Source organism: Meles meles, chromosome 1 (assembly GCF_922984935.1).
Source record: "Meles meles chromosome 1, mMelMel3.1 paternal haplotype, whole genome shotgun sequence".
Lineage (NCBI taxonomy): Eukaryota > Metazoa > Chordata > Mammalia > Carnivora > Mustelidae > Meles > Meles meles.
In genome coordinates, this window is record NC_060066.1 from 2572432 (window position 1) to 2586427 (window position 13996).

The window sequence follows — 13996 nt, forward strand, 5'->3', positions numbered from 1 at the left end:
GGAAGCAGTAGGCTCCCCGCTGAGTGGAGAGCCCGATGCGGGATTCGATCCCAGGACCCTGAGATCATGACCTAAGCCAAAGGCAGAGGCTTAACCCCCTGAACCACCCAGGCGCACCCCCTCCCCCCCAGTACTCATTCTGAAGCTGCCGAGTGACTTAACTCCCAGATCAGGGTGTTTACACCCTGGGAGTTCAGCTGGGGGAGAGGCGGCCATGCCTCAGAAGTGAGGAGCCACGGCCAGAAACTTCTCCGCACAGGCCATACTTAGCTCTCTTGTGGGGACACACACGTGAGCCCGTCGGGTTCCCACCCTGGCCCATGAGAGCAGCTTCTCAATGCCCCCATTTCTCAGAGAAGTGGCCAGAGGCTCAGGGAGGTCAGTGCCTCCCCCAGGCCACAGGGCTGGGATGTGCCCCAGACTCCCTCTCTGTGGCCACGAGCCCTGGGGCGGGGGGTCTGGGCTAGGGAGGGAGCAGGCGGGCCAACTTGCTGTCGTGTCCCTGAAGAGCCCCAGCTATCTTCTGAGGCAGCCCCGGCATCTTCCTCCACCACTGCGTGACCCGGGTGTGACCCAGGGGCTGGCCTTCCCCGCCCCTGAGGCGCTGGCCTCCTGCAGCTGCTGGGGGCCCCTGGCCGCACGCCCACCAGCGTGTGAAGTGCTTCCCGAGGACTCCCGGGGGAAGCCCCTGCCGGACGCCTGTTGGCAAGTGCATCAAGGAGGAGGCCTTCCTTCCGGGCTCATCCGCGGGGGCCTCAGGGGTCAGGCCTCGGGTCACCCTCCAGCTGGGACGGGAAGCCTCGTAGGAGTCTGCAGTCTGGGGTGGACAGAGGCCGCAGGGCTGAGGACACTAGCTGTCTGTGCTGACACCACCACGAGCTCAAGCAGTTCTGCTCTGTGACCTGCTCGCCGCTGCCTTCTGAGCAAGCTGGAACCGGTCATTCCAAGTCCCTCCTGGGCGCCCCGCCTGGGCTGGCACCTGGAGGGGAAGCCCAGAGCCCTCCACAGCTCTCTGGGGACCGAGGGTGGCCTCCCACCAGCCTCCCTGCCTCCACTGCAGTCCCCACACCTGTGCTGTCCGAAACGGCCGCTCACCGCTTGTGAGCGCTTGAAGTGTAGTCGGAACTGGAGTGGCTGTATGAACACGCACCGTCTCAGAGTCCGAGGAGGAGAGGGATGGGGTAGAATATCTCAGTTTAGCTCAGTAACTGTGTATTAGTGACACTCTGAATAACAGTTTGGATATATTAGGTTAAATAAAACATATTGTTAAAATAAATTATACCAGGGCGCGTGGGCTGCGTGGTCAGTGAAGCATCTGACCCTCGATTTCGGTTCAGGTCATGGTCTCAGGGTCCTGAGATCCATCCCTGCATCAGGGCCCACGCTCAGCAGGGAGTCGCTTGACATTCTCTCTCCCCCTTTCCCTCTGCCCCTCCCGCTCATTCTCTCTCTCAAAAACAAATAAATCTTTAGAAAATTTGCATCAATTTCTCTTTCATTTTTATTTTATTTTATTTTTTTAAAGATTGTATTTATTTATTTGACAGGCAGAGATAACAAGTAGGCAGAGAGGCAGGCAGAGAGAGAGGGGGAAGCAGCCCGATGTGGGGCTTGATCCCATGACCTGAGCCAAAGGCAGAGGCTTAACCCACGGAGCCACCCAGGCGCCCCTCTCTTTCATTTTTACAACACGAGACTACCAGAGACTTTGAAGTGACTTATGGCTGACATTGGTTCCCACTGGAGAACACGGTCTACACCACAGACAGAGGGAGCTTTCCAAATCTGAATCAGATCTGCCCCTCTCTTGCTCAGAGCTTGTCCATGGCTCCCGCTGCCCTCAGAGAAAGTCCTTCACGCCCACTGGATCTCTATATGACCCAGGGTGTCACTTCTCACACTGGCCCTACCTTCTCCTGCCCCAGCTGCTCCCATCCCCTTGCACCTGGAGTCCTTGCATAAGCCATTCCCTTTGCCAGGAATGCCCTTCCCTGTTGCCTGCTCCCCCCTCTGCCTGGAGTCACCTCTCCCTCAACACTCCTCTGACCTCCTCCCCCGGCCAGTCCCACGGCCCCCGCTGCACCCCGCTGCCCTGGGCTTAAAGAAGTTTGGTTGGAAGCATAAAAGTATGGAGGTCACTGAGGCAGCCACTTTCCTGAACGGAACCGGTGAATTTCGGAAAGGTTTCTGGAGCCCAAGTCTTGTGCTGATCTCCAATCCCACCTGGTGCCTGCCAGCGGCCACTGTCCCTGCTCTTGACCACTGGGCTGCACTGTGCTCCTTGGCCCGTCCCCCCAGGGCTCAGAGGTAAACCGTGAGGGCTGCTTCCCCAGCTGCTGAGCCCTGGGTCTTGGCAGCGGTTTTGTTGTTTAGTGTAATCACCCACCCTTCTTTGGAGGCCGACGCCTACCAGACTTCGCTGTGGCCCTTCCTGTACAGTGATCTAAACGATGGGAAACACCTCCCTGTATTAGTCTGCTCGGGCTGCTGCAACAAACACGACAGACGGGGCGGCCACAACGGCCACTGTTTACTGTTCCGCCGTCTGCAGGCCGGACGTCCAAGGTCAAGGTGCCGGCCCCGCTGGCTCATTCTGAGGGCCGTGAGGGGGCACCTGTCCTCTCCTTGGCTAGTGGACAGAGCGCCGTCCCCATGTCCGCACGGCATTCTCCCTGCACATCTGCGGCCACACTTCCGTCTTCCGAGGGTGCCAGTCGTGGTGGTTTCGCGCTCCCCCGTGCGAGCTCACCAACACCATCTCCTCCGCGAAGGCTCCGTCCCGGGGCCTCGGGGGCTAGGATCTCAGCGTGTGAATTTGGGGATGGAGGTACAATTCAATGCATGACCTTCCCAGCAGAGCCTCGCCCCCATGTCACAGATGAGGGAGGCCTTGGTGGCTATGAAGTGGGCAAGGACCCAGGGCAAGAGGGTCCCCTGCAGGGAGGGAGGCTCTGGGTTCCAGAGAAGGCGGATCCCGGCTGTGGGTGAACTGAGTTCAACAAGGTGGTTATCGCAGTCAAATTTCAAAATCGGGGCCCTTGCAACAGCCTCCTCCTCCTCGACTAATTGGCTGTGGGTGCCCAGGGCGGTATCGGTTTCTTCTCCAGGTCCGGGTGATGGTTCCCACACATGGGCGCGGGTCCCGCTCTGCCCGCCGAGCAGTCTTGGCACCTTCCTTCCCGACGGCCCCACCCCGGGGCCAGGATGCTCGTTCCTTCCCAGCAGCGACCCAGGCAGGCCTCAGGTTCCCTCAGTGTGCCCATCTGGAAAATGGACTGGAAAGAGGATTGATTTAGCGCCCCTGGAATGGGAAACTGCACAGTAAGTGCCCCAAGGGGCTGTGTGCCGAGCAACCGGCTGGAAATTGCCGCAGGGGCCTTCCTCCGGCTCTGTGGCCCTCCGTCCACCTCTCTCCGATTCTTAGAAACTCCTGGGGGCAGAGGGACTGCCTGACTGCGTCTGGCAGACATGAGCGGGCTTGAGGCGGGGGAGGGGGAGGCCTGGCCCTCAAGCCTGGCTCAAAGTCCTCACCTCCTCTTCCCTTCCTTGTCCCCCAGTCCCAGCCGCTGAGTCACCTTCCCCAGGGAGGCCTCTCTCGGGAGCTCTCTAGGCAAAAGCGTATTTTGAGCCTTTGTGAGTGAGGTTGCATCTTCGTTTAGTTTGGACGGTGGGGAGAGCGTGGACAGGGCCGGGTGGCATTCTGGAAAGAACCAGCGTATGTAAGAGCTGGGAGTGTGGCCGAGCGTGGACAGCAGCCCCTCAAGAGTGCCCCTGCACTGCCCACCCCCCACCTCGGGCTCCAGCCCTCCCAGGGGGCTGCGTGGCCTAGAGCAGACCTCCAGGCCTCAATATCCTTGCACCTGCTGTTCCTTCTGTGGAATGCTTTTCCTTGCCCATTAACAAGGCAGCCCTTCCTTGCGGCCAGGCTCACTGCTCGCACCGGGAGGCCTCCCCGAGCCCTGGTCTTCGTGACACAAGCAGCAGCACGCTCTGGCTGCCCACTCTCCCACACACCACAGCCCTGCCCCATTTCACAGATGAGGAAACTGAGGCACGGAGAAGCAAGAGCCCACGTGAGCTCACACGAGGCCCCGGCGCCTTCCGCTTTGTGTTGGTCGCTCCCTGGAGACCGCTGCTGGGCTGCTCCTGCCGGGAGGGCTGGAGGCTCCATGGGGCCCGTGGGACGGCACCCTGGTCAGCGGGCACAGCCCACACGGTGCCACGTGAGGCGCACCACAGCTGTGCGAGGCTCTGACCAGGCCGCGGCAGCCAACGCGGGGCCGAGGAGGCGCGCTCAGCTGTGGACTTCAGCGTCTTTTCTGGAAAGGGGCGTTTCGGGCGCCCCAGGGGTCACATCACGGGGCCTACTGTCGCTTCCTCTGGGTCTACTTCCGAGCGCGGCCTGTCTGCCCCCAGGAGCAGGGAGGGAGACCCTGCGCTGCCCCCCCCCAGCCCTGGGGCAGAATGGGCAAAACGTTCAAATTTCGAATCAGCCTCAGGGAGTCTGAGAAGCCTCTGGAAGGAGCCCGTGTCTCAGCGGGGCATGAAGCCTTTGGGACTCGACCCCGGTCTCTCACCGTCTTCCTTCAGCGAAAGCTCTTCTTTTGTCTGTTTTTTTTTTTTTTTTGCTTCTCTTGTTTTTGTGTGGGTTTTGTTTTTCTTATCTAAATTCAATAATGAACATGTAGTGTGAACATGTAGTGTATCATTTGTTTCGGAGACAGAGGTCGGGGGGTTCCTCGTGGCCTGCACCACCCCGTGCTCGTCTCGTCCCCTGCCCTCCTTCAGGCCCATCTCCCCGGGGCCCCCATCCCCCCACCCCTCCCTGGCAGCCACCCTCCCTTTGTTCCCTAGAGTTCAGAGTCCCCCACAGTTTGTGTCCCTCTCTGATTTCATCTTGTGTCCGCGGCCACACCACCCCGAACGCGCCCGGTCTCGTCCGATCTCCGAAGCTGCGCTGGGTTGCCGGTTAGTGCATGGACTTGGACGGAGGGCAGGCCTTTCTGCACACAGCCTCATACGCCCTCCCCCCAAGTCCTGGGGCCCAGGAGGTGGGAGTGTTAGAACCAGGATTCCGGGTGGCAAAAGGGGCAAGTGGCTGGGGACCCCCTGCAGAGGAGCAGCCTGGTGCCCCGAGGCGAGGGGTCCCCGAAGACCCCCAGGGCAGCTGCGGGGCCCCAGGGTCCCCGGGGCGCCAGGCACAGGCAAACCGAGCATCAGGGCTCTCTGCGCGGCTCGCGGGTGGGGAATGGATGGGCAGTGACCTCAGCTCGTGGGGGCCCCCAGGGGGGGCCAGGCGGGAGCAGCAGGAAGGAGGGCCCTCTTCTAGCTGCTGTTTCTCCGAAGCTGCCTGAGCCATTGGGCCGCCGGCTGATCTCGGGAGACACGAGCTCCGGAAGCAGACGTCCAGAAAAAGGACAGAGGGCAAAAATCAAAGCAGAGGGAAGCCGGTGGCAGCTTGAAAGCGTGCCTGGGGACTCGGGTGGGGAAGGCAGCAGAGCCTGTGCGTGTGAGCGGAGGGGAGGATGGGCCGAGCCGGCCCTCCATGCAGTGGGAGGCTGAGGGCACTCCCCGAGGGGCGTGGTGTCCAGGCTGCCTGTGTGGGCACGTGTACGCGGGCCTGAGGACGGCGTGTGGGTGTGTGCATGCACGTGTGAGTGTGTTTACCTGCCAGTCTGAGGGCAGAGGGCGTGTGTGTGAGCGTGGATCCCCAGCTTAGGCCCCTGGGGGACCCCCCACCCTGGACAAGCCAGCAGACTCTGTCCGTGGAATCAGAGGACTGAACACTCCCAACCCTCTTGGGGAGGGCCACGTGCAGTCACAGTGGGGAAACCAAGGCACGGAGAGGGGAAGCAGGTTGTCGGACGGCATAGCCCACAGCGTGTGGAAGGGACTGAAATGAACGTCTGCCTCTGATTTCAGCCCGGGCCCTTGGCCCACCCCTGCCCCCAGAACTAGGGAGCGAAACCTCACGGGCACCAGCGGCAAGGCTGGCCCTCGGAGCCATCACTCCAGTCTCCCACCAGGCTTCTCTGAAGCCCGTTCATTGCCTAAAGGTGCAGATGTGGAAACCAAAACCCTGACCAGCGACATGACCTTCTACATCCCAGGTGGGGCTCCCCATTGTACACCTGCCTCGGGGGCCGTGCATGGCCCGGGCCCCTGTCACTGAACACCTATGCTCACCCACAGGGCCGGCAGGCTTGAAGTCTAGCACTGCTTCTCGAACCCAGGGCCTTCTGGCCGCTGAGGAGGGTGTCCCAAGGCCCTGCACCCATCATGGCCAGGACTGTGGCGGTGCCCGCGGCCGTGGCCACAGAGGACTCTGGGAGAGAGCAGTGGAGAGGGCGGCGGGCAAGCTCCCCAGGCGTGGGGCACAGGCAGGGCCAAACCAACCCAGCAGGTTGGGCGGGAACTGGGTGGGCCTCGTTCCATCCCCGCGCCCCACCCCTGCAGGAGGGGGGAACCCTCCTTCTGGTCCTGAGGACAGCCCTGGGGCAGTGAACAGAGGGAATCGGGCTCTGTGGCCCTCTGCAGGGAGGCCAGGCCACCACGGCCCTCCACCTTCCCTCTGCATCATGACACGCAGTCCTCCGCCAGCGGGGTGATGAGCAAGGAAAGCAAAGGGCTTAGCACAGAGTAAATGCTCAATAAATGCCCCCTGTTCGTTCAGGCTCTGGTGACTCTGTGTCTATGAGAGTGACAGGTCATACCAGCGTGAAGGGACCAAGCGGGACTGGAGGTTGCAAGCAAGGCCCTCTGGGGCCTGAGAGAGCGCTGGGACAGGACCCACGGGCCCCCCAGTTGTTGGATCGCCACCGAATTCAGACGCAGGGCACCCCACATCAGGCCCCTGGCACAGCGCCAGGCTCCATCCTGGGTCCTGACAGCTCCTGGGCTCCAGAGCTCCAACACTGGGGTCCCCAGTCTAGAGACCAGACCTGGCTCTGCCTGCTGGCCAGGCGGCTTTCGAGCCATCACTGGACTGCTCCGGGGCAGTTTCCTTCTCTGAGCAAAGGGCATCCTGGTTGCCTGGTGCAATAGAATGGACTCTTGGAGGACTGAATTAGCCGTTGCGGTCGTGTAGCCCTAGCCCGGAGGACCCCCAGCCCTGCCTGCCCCCTCGGAGCCGTCCGAGGTGTACGGCCACCCCGCACAACTGGCCCTGCCTAAACTCCCAGCCTCCCCGCACTTCCGGCCTCCCTACAGTCCTGGCCTCCCTGCCCTTCTGCAGGCTCAGGCGTCCTCTGAGCCCACGGCCTCCCCAGCCTGCCCACCCCCTCCGCTGGTCCCCCTGCTGTGGGGCCTCAGAGCACCCCCTCCCCTTCAGCAGGCAGCCTGGGAGGCAGCCCCCGCCCCTCTCACCACCTGCTCTCACTCCCAGAGCCCAGCCTCACCAGCGGCTGCCTTGAGGTGGGACGGGGGTCCCGTGAACCAGGCGGTGGGAGAGCCCTGGAGTGAGCCGGGTGTCTGGTCCAGGGACGGGGAGCAGGAGAACGGACGGGGCTCTGCAGGGGCAGTACTGGGCCCGTTGTGCTTGACAAAGATCAGCTCTGTGAAGGGGCGTGTGAAGCGGGGCTAGACCAACGCTGAGCCCAGGTATAGGGCTGGTGGGAAGCCTGAGCCCAGCAGGCAAGGGACTCCATCCTGCACGGCCCTGCACAGACGGCACAGCAGAGGGTCCCCAAGGCCAAGGCCTGCAGGCTGGGGGCGGGGGGGGGGATGCTGGAGGCTGCAGGGACTTGGCCAGTGGGTCAAGCACATAGAGGCGTCGCCAGCTGGGAGCCCTGTCATGGAGCCCTACCTGGGTCCTGGCTGCCCACTGCAGGTCCCCTGCTGACCGTGGTCTTCCTCTGTGCACCCTCACTCGCTCTGCCGCCCTGGCCATCCCCCACCCCCCACCACCTGTCAGCCCCCTTCCCATCAGCCTCACTTGTGAGCCTCCAGCACTCATTCCTTCCTGGCGTCTTCCGCATTCTGTCCACCCCAGGTGGTGGCCTCTGGGGCAGGGAGTGCTCACCAAAGCAATCACTGTCACCTTGGGGGGACTGCCTGGGGCCGTCTCTGGGCCCCTGCAACCCTGGCTCCTTGTCCCCATAAGGCTAGCCTAAAAGGTGCTTTCTGATAACTGAATGCTATTTGTCCACATCCCGTGGTATGTCCCGATGCCGGCCAGGTGCTCACCGGGGCAACCAGATTCCCTTGTTCTGAACGCCCAGTCCACTCCCTCAAAGGTACCCGGCTTCAAAGCCTTCTCTAGTAAACCTCCAGTCCTGGGGAGGAAACAGGACCCTGGCCCTTCCTGGGCAGTATCCAGTATGAGCCAGCTGGGAGACGGGACATCCTCCAGGGACAGCACCGCTATGGAGGGAGCGGTCTCACTGGCCTCTGGTGCGGTGCCTGCCGCAGAACACACGATTCGTAAATGAGGACAGAAAGACGAAGGCAGCTAAAATGCAGAGGAGAGACCCACCAACCCTGAGCTTGCTGCGGGCTTGTAGCCGCCCCGCTAGCCTTAAGAGCACCAGTCCGGTACTGAATCCTGATCCCACCACAGACTGAGCCCTGATCCACGCTGAACTGTGGATCCTAGTGACATTATGAACCCGAACCCAGTCCCAGAATGAATTCTGACCTTGCTCACAACTGGGTGGTGATTTTGATTATGCCCTGAGCCTTGACCTGATCACACACAGAGTCCTGATCCTAGTTACATACTAAGCCTTAATCCTGGTCAAATACTGAGCCCTGATCCTGACCACACACTGATGTTGACTCTGATCACACCCTGAGCCTTCTTCTTGATCACACTCTGAGTCCTGATCCTGGTCACACTCTGAGCCCTGATCCTGGTCATATACTGAGTTCTGATCTTAGTCACTGAGTCCTCAACTTAGTTACACAGTGAACCTTGACCCTGATCATATTCTGAGCCCTGATCCCCATCACACACAGAGCCCCAGTCCTGGTCATACACTGATGCTGACCATGATCACACTCTGGGCCCTGATCCTGATCACACATGGAGCCCTGATCCTAGTCACATACTGAGCCCCGATCCTTGTTCACATTTGGAGATACATAACCTTGGTCAGACCTTGGTTATATCCCAACCTTGGTTATACAGTAAGCATTGATCCTAACCTCGATTTATCACTGGCTCTAGTTTTACTGACCGAGCACTGACCTTACTTGCTCCATGACTGAACCTGACCCTGTTTCCTAGTCCTGACCCCTTTGAACCTATCTGCTCCACCCCTCCCTTACCAGGCAGAAGAAAGCTCAGGTCCACCCTGGCCCCCAGCTCTGAACCCAAATCAGAGGTGGGCCTGGGAGTGGTTTCCTGGGACGACGGATTAGGGGGAGCTGAGGCCCTGCTGCTCTCCTGTCACGTGCCACTGCCACGCTTCCCAGCTGGCCAGCCACCCTGCTGCTCCCTCCTCACTTCCAGCGTGCTGCTGGGGCGACAACCCTGGGAACGTGGCCCAAACGCTCAGAGCTCCTTGGAGCTGGAGGAGTCAGTGAACACCATGGAAAACGGGCCTCCTGGCACGACTGCCTCGGAAAACGGGGTCAGCCCTCTCTGCAGCCAGCCGTTCTTGGCTCTGGACTCCCGTTACCCCCCGGCAGCTTCTTCTGGGCTCTCCCACCGCGAGGTCAGACAATGCCTACTCTGACTTAGGCAGCCGCCGAACTCCTTGACTCAAAGCCCAGCCTCTGCCCGATTTCAACAGCCCCAGTTCCATTAGCACTGCACTGTCTGGACCTCGGTATGGCTTCCTGCCACTTTTTTTTTAAGAACCCACAGTTTGTGAAGCACCTGTAACAGTCTGTGTCCCTCAAGCCTAGCCCCATACACGTAGTGACCGGGCCACGGCAAGGCTTCATTGGATGAACGAAGGCTGACTCCCCTCCCACGCTTTCCTGGGCTTCTCACCAGAACCCGGCAGTGAGGTACTAGTGCCCCATTTCGAAGGTGGGGAAACTGAGGCTGAAGGAGGCTCAGATGCGCTGTCACGGCTAGTAATGACTCTGCTCCCTCTCAGTGAGACCCAGGCACCCCGCAGATGATCCGTACAACTTGCTGAATGGACGGCCACGGGAACGCACGCACAGGCTTATGAGCCGACAGGAGGGGAGCAGAATCCGGGAGCTGCCCAGGTGCGTTTCTAGAGGGGGTGCTATTCTCTGCATGGCCTGGGGAGGGGGCCACCTCCTCTAACGCACCCGACCGCTGCACCCCAGAAAAGGGGCATCCGCAGGGCCAGGACCTCGGCCCGCAGCTCCTGTCTTCCCTTACTCACTGCCCCTTCCTGCACTGTGCCCGGTGTGGGTGTGTGGCAGACTCAGCCCAGGGAACCCACGCCCCAGAGGCCATCCTGTGTGGCTAGAGGGTTGCAGGATGAGAGGCTGGGCCAGCTCAAGGGCCCAGCAGGCAGGCCAGGGAGGGCTGTGGTAAGATGCCTGAGGAGGCCCCTCTGTGTTTCAGGGTGAAGGACTGAGGGGCAATGCCCAGCCCCCACGGGAGACCAGGCTGGCTTTGGGGATGGACACAGTCGGGGCTGTCCTCTCTCCTCCTTCAGGTTTCTCCAAGTCCCCTTCGCAAGTGATCTTGCCTGACAGCCCTCCCACGGCCCCCCAACCCAGCACTTCTCCCCACTTCCTGCTCTGCACGGAATCTCTCACCACCTTGCTGAGCGGCTGACTTACCGTCTGTCTGCCCTCTCGCGAGGACGCAGCTTGCAGGAGAAGGGACCGCGTTCGTCTGTCTTCCCCGCATCTGTGACAGCGGCTGGCACAGAGCAGTGCTCCGTCAATGCTTCCTGAGTGAATAACCGAATGAAACACAGGGCGGTTCTTGGCACCCAGGAAGTTCTCAGTGAGTGTTAGCCCTTGGTGACTCTGCACGCCCATCTGAGCCCACATCCTCCCCTTGCCTCTGGGGTCCCCATCTGCAAAATGGAAATGAAACCCATCTGACCCCACAGGGTTCCTGTGAGGTTCAGTGAGATACGGACAGGAAAATCGACACTTGTAAAGTGTCGATTGCTCTGTAAAGGGTGATTCAAGGCACAATCAAAGCCCAGCTTTATTTTTGGTATGTGCTGGGGGAGGCAGGAATTACCTTGCACTTGTGTGGTCTAGAAGGGCTTCCTGGAGGAGGTGCCCCTGGGACAGGAAGACCAACGGAGGGGAAATGCACTGCTGGCAAGAGGAACAGTGTGAGCAAAGGCAGGAGGTCAGAGGGTCGACCCAGCGGGCGGTGGCAGTGGGCTGGGGGGGGCAGTTTGCCATCCAAGCAGAGTGCCAGTGGGAGTTCTGAGTTCTGAGCACCGCAGAGGCCCACTCTGCCCTTATTGACGTCAGCAGGTGGGGCCTGGGCCCCGGGCCATGGGTGGGGTGGCCCCACGCATCACCTGCCTTCACTCTTCATTCTGAGACGTTCTGCTACACGCCCCACCTTGCACCTGCCAGGGCAGCTGGCTCCCTGCCTCCCCTTCAGGTCACCCTGGTCATTCGGTTCCCGGCTGGGCTGCAGGGAACCTGGCCCTCCCTCCCCCACCATCCGGGCATGTACCCTCACAATGCAGAGCAGGTGCCCTCGCTTGTCCCCACTCTGACGGTCCGGGAGCTCCTCACGAGCCCTCGACCTTGGGCAGAGGGCACAAAGATGCAGAGCCAGGCAGCCTGGGTTCAAATCCCAACTGGGCTACTTACCCGGTACCTGCCCCCTTCTGTCCCTGTGCCTCAGCTCCCTCTTCCAGCAGAAGTGGCCTCAAGCGCTGTGGGCGGGGCCCAGTAGGTGTGCGGTCCCTCCGGTGCCTGTCCGTCAGGCGCTCCGGTCAAGACAGACCAGCATTAGCACTGAACTCATGCGCCCATTTTGCAGAGGAGGCAACCAAGGCACGGAGAAGCAAAGGGACTCGTTGACAGCCAGCTACATAATTTTGAGACCCAGTGTCAAAGGCAAAAATGGGGATCCTTGTTCATCACCTGCTAGTAATTGTGAAATGGAATGGCAGAGTGTTAAACCAAACGTGGGGCCCTTCTGAGGGAGGGGCTGTGTGCAGCCCGCAAGGAAGGGGTGAAGCTGGGTCTTTAACCCAAGCAGGCTGGTGCCCAGCTGTGCCCAATCCGGGACTTCTAGGTCTCCTTTAAAGAAGGTCTTACAGGGGCGCCTGGGTGGCTCAGTGGGTTAAGCCTCTGCCTTCAGCTCAGGTCATGGTCCCAGGATCCTGGGATCGAGCCCCGCATTGGGCTTTCTGCTCAGGAGGGAGCCTGCTTCCCCCTCTCTCTCTGCCTACTTGTGATCTCTCTCTCTGTCAAATAAATAAAATTAAAAAAAGAAGAAGAAGAAGGCCTGTTGGCACTGGTTTCCCTTTCTCCAGCAACTGCAGGTCCCCCAGGGACTCAGAGAGGAGGAAGCCCAGAGCACCGGTCCTGCCTCAGGCCCAGGCCAAGAAGGGATCAAGAGACGGGTGTTCCAGCCATGGTGTCGTGGGGTGTGTGTGTGTGTGTGTGTGTGCACGTGTGCGTGTGTATGGCCGTGTGTGTGCCTGCTCTCAAGCTTTGTGAGCCTCAGTAGGGTTCCGCCGCCCCAAGTTCTCCGCCAACCCCTGCTGCATTTATTCACCCTACAGTTTGGTCGTAGAACATAAGACAACTACGGGAAAAGGTGGAGCACACCTGGGCCTGCTCCCCAGACCCCGGGACTGGGCAGGGGAGGGGTTCTGCTTCCCTTTCAGCCCATCTCCCCCGCAGGAGGCCTTCCTCTGCCCCCCTCACTCCTCTGTTCCCGAACAAGCCAGCCAGGCCTTTTCTAGTACCTGCTGCTCAGAAAGCCCCCCCCCCCCATTCTGGGTGAAAGCGGCCTCACTCTTATGGAAACCCTCCAGGTCTGCTCAGGCTGAGAAGGTACGGGCCGTGCTGGGGGCCGGAGCTGGTCTCCCCAGTGTCACGGGCACTCACGGAGCACAGCCTCCGTGCCTGCGTGGGCTCTGTGCCTTTCCTCATGCTCGACACCACCGCCCTGCCCCCAGTCCTCCAGACACAGATGTCCTGTCCACCACACAGATAAGGAAAGGAAGGCTGGGGGGGGGGGCTCACCCAGGACACAGCAGCAGTAGAATGGCCTAGAAGAAGCCTAAACCTCTTCCGAAGGTGCACTGTGGCCCCAGGTGACCATAGGACCCTAGGTGGACATATGGCCCCGGGAAGCCGATGACCAGAGAGCCACAGGACCCCCGGCAGTTGTATCATCCCAAGAAGTCCTATGACTTCGGGAAGACATATGACCCCAAGAAACCGTATCACCTTGGAAAACTGTATGACCCCAGACAGGCATGTGACCGACCCCAGGAAGCTATATGACTCCAAGTGGCTTATGACCCTGGGAACTCAGGTGGCTACAGGACCCGGACAGCTATATGACCCAGAGTGACGGTGTGTCTCCAGATATCTTTATGATTCTGAGAAGCCATATGACCCCGGGCACTTCCAAGCCCCGGGAAGCCTGTTGCTCTCTTGCCAATCCCAGCGCCTGGAGGTCCTGCCACAGCTTCGTCTCCCCTGGAACAGAGGTTACTCTGAAGGTCACTCACTGCTCGGGATGCCTGGGCAGTCATTGTCCTCTCAAGCCTCGAGTCCCATTGTGGGCGACTGGGGAGCCTGGACTTGCTCTAAGATCTGGGACCTGCAGGGTGTGGGCCCGCCTGCCCCACATCTCAGGAGGCCTGCACCCCACACTCTGGGAGGGCCCAGCCTCTCCACTGTGCCTTGGGACTCACAGAGATTAGGCATTTCCCCCTGGGTCACAGAGCTGGAAGTGGCTGGAGCTCCAATTCTGCCCCGGGGGCTCTGCTCTTCTCCGTCACACCTAAACTCACTCCCTCTGCCTGCCCCCCTGCCCAGGCTCTCTCTCTTTCTCAAAGAAATAGATTAAAAAAAACACAGAACATGTTATTGCTTAAAAACGAAGGAGAGCGGGTGCCTG

At 60.5% G+C, this 13996-nt stretch overlaps 1 long non-coding RNA gene across 1 annotated transcript; it reads right to left on the reverse strand.

The window, feature by feature from the left end:
• Nucleotides 1–1590: 1590 nt before the first annotated feature.
• On the reverse strand, nt 1591–11185 carry LOC123939934. The gene is made up of 3 exons (XR_006818009.1): nt 11129–11185; nt 10714–10826; nt 1591–3278 (listed from the first exon to the last, which is right to left on the reverse strand). It is a non-coding gene; the product is annotated as an uncharacterized LOC123939934 (long non-coding RNA).
• Between the last annotated feature and the right edge of the window lie 2811 nt (nt 11186–13996).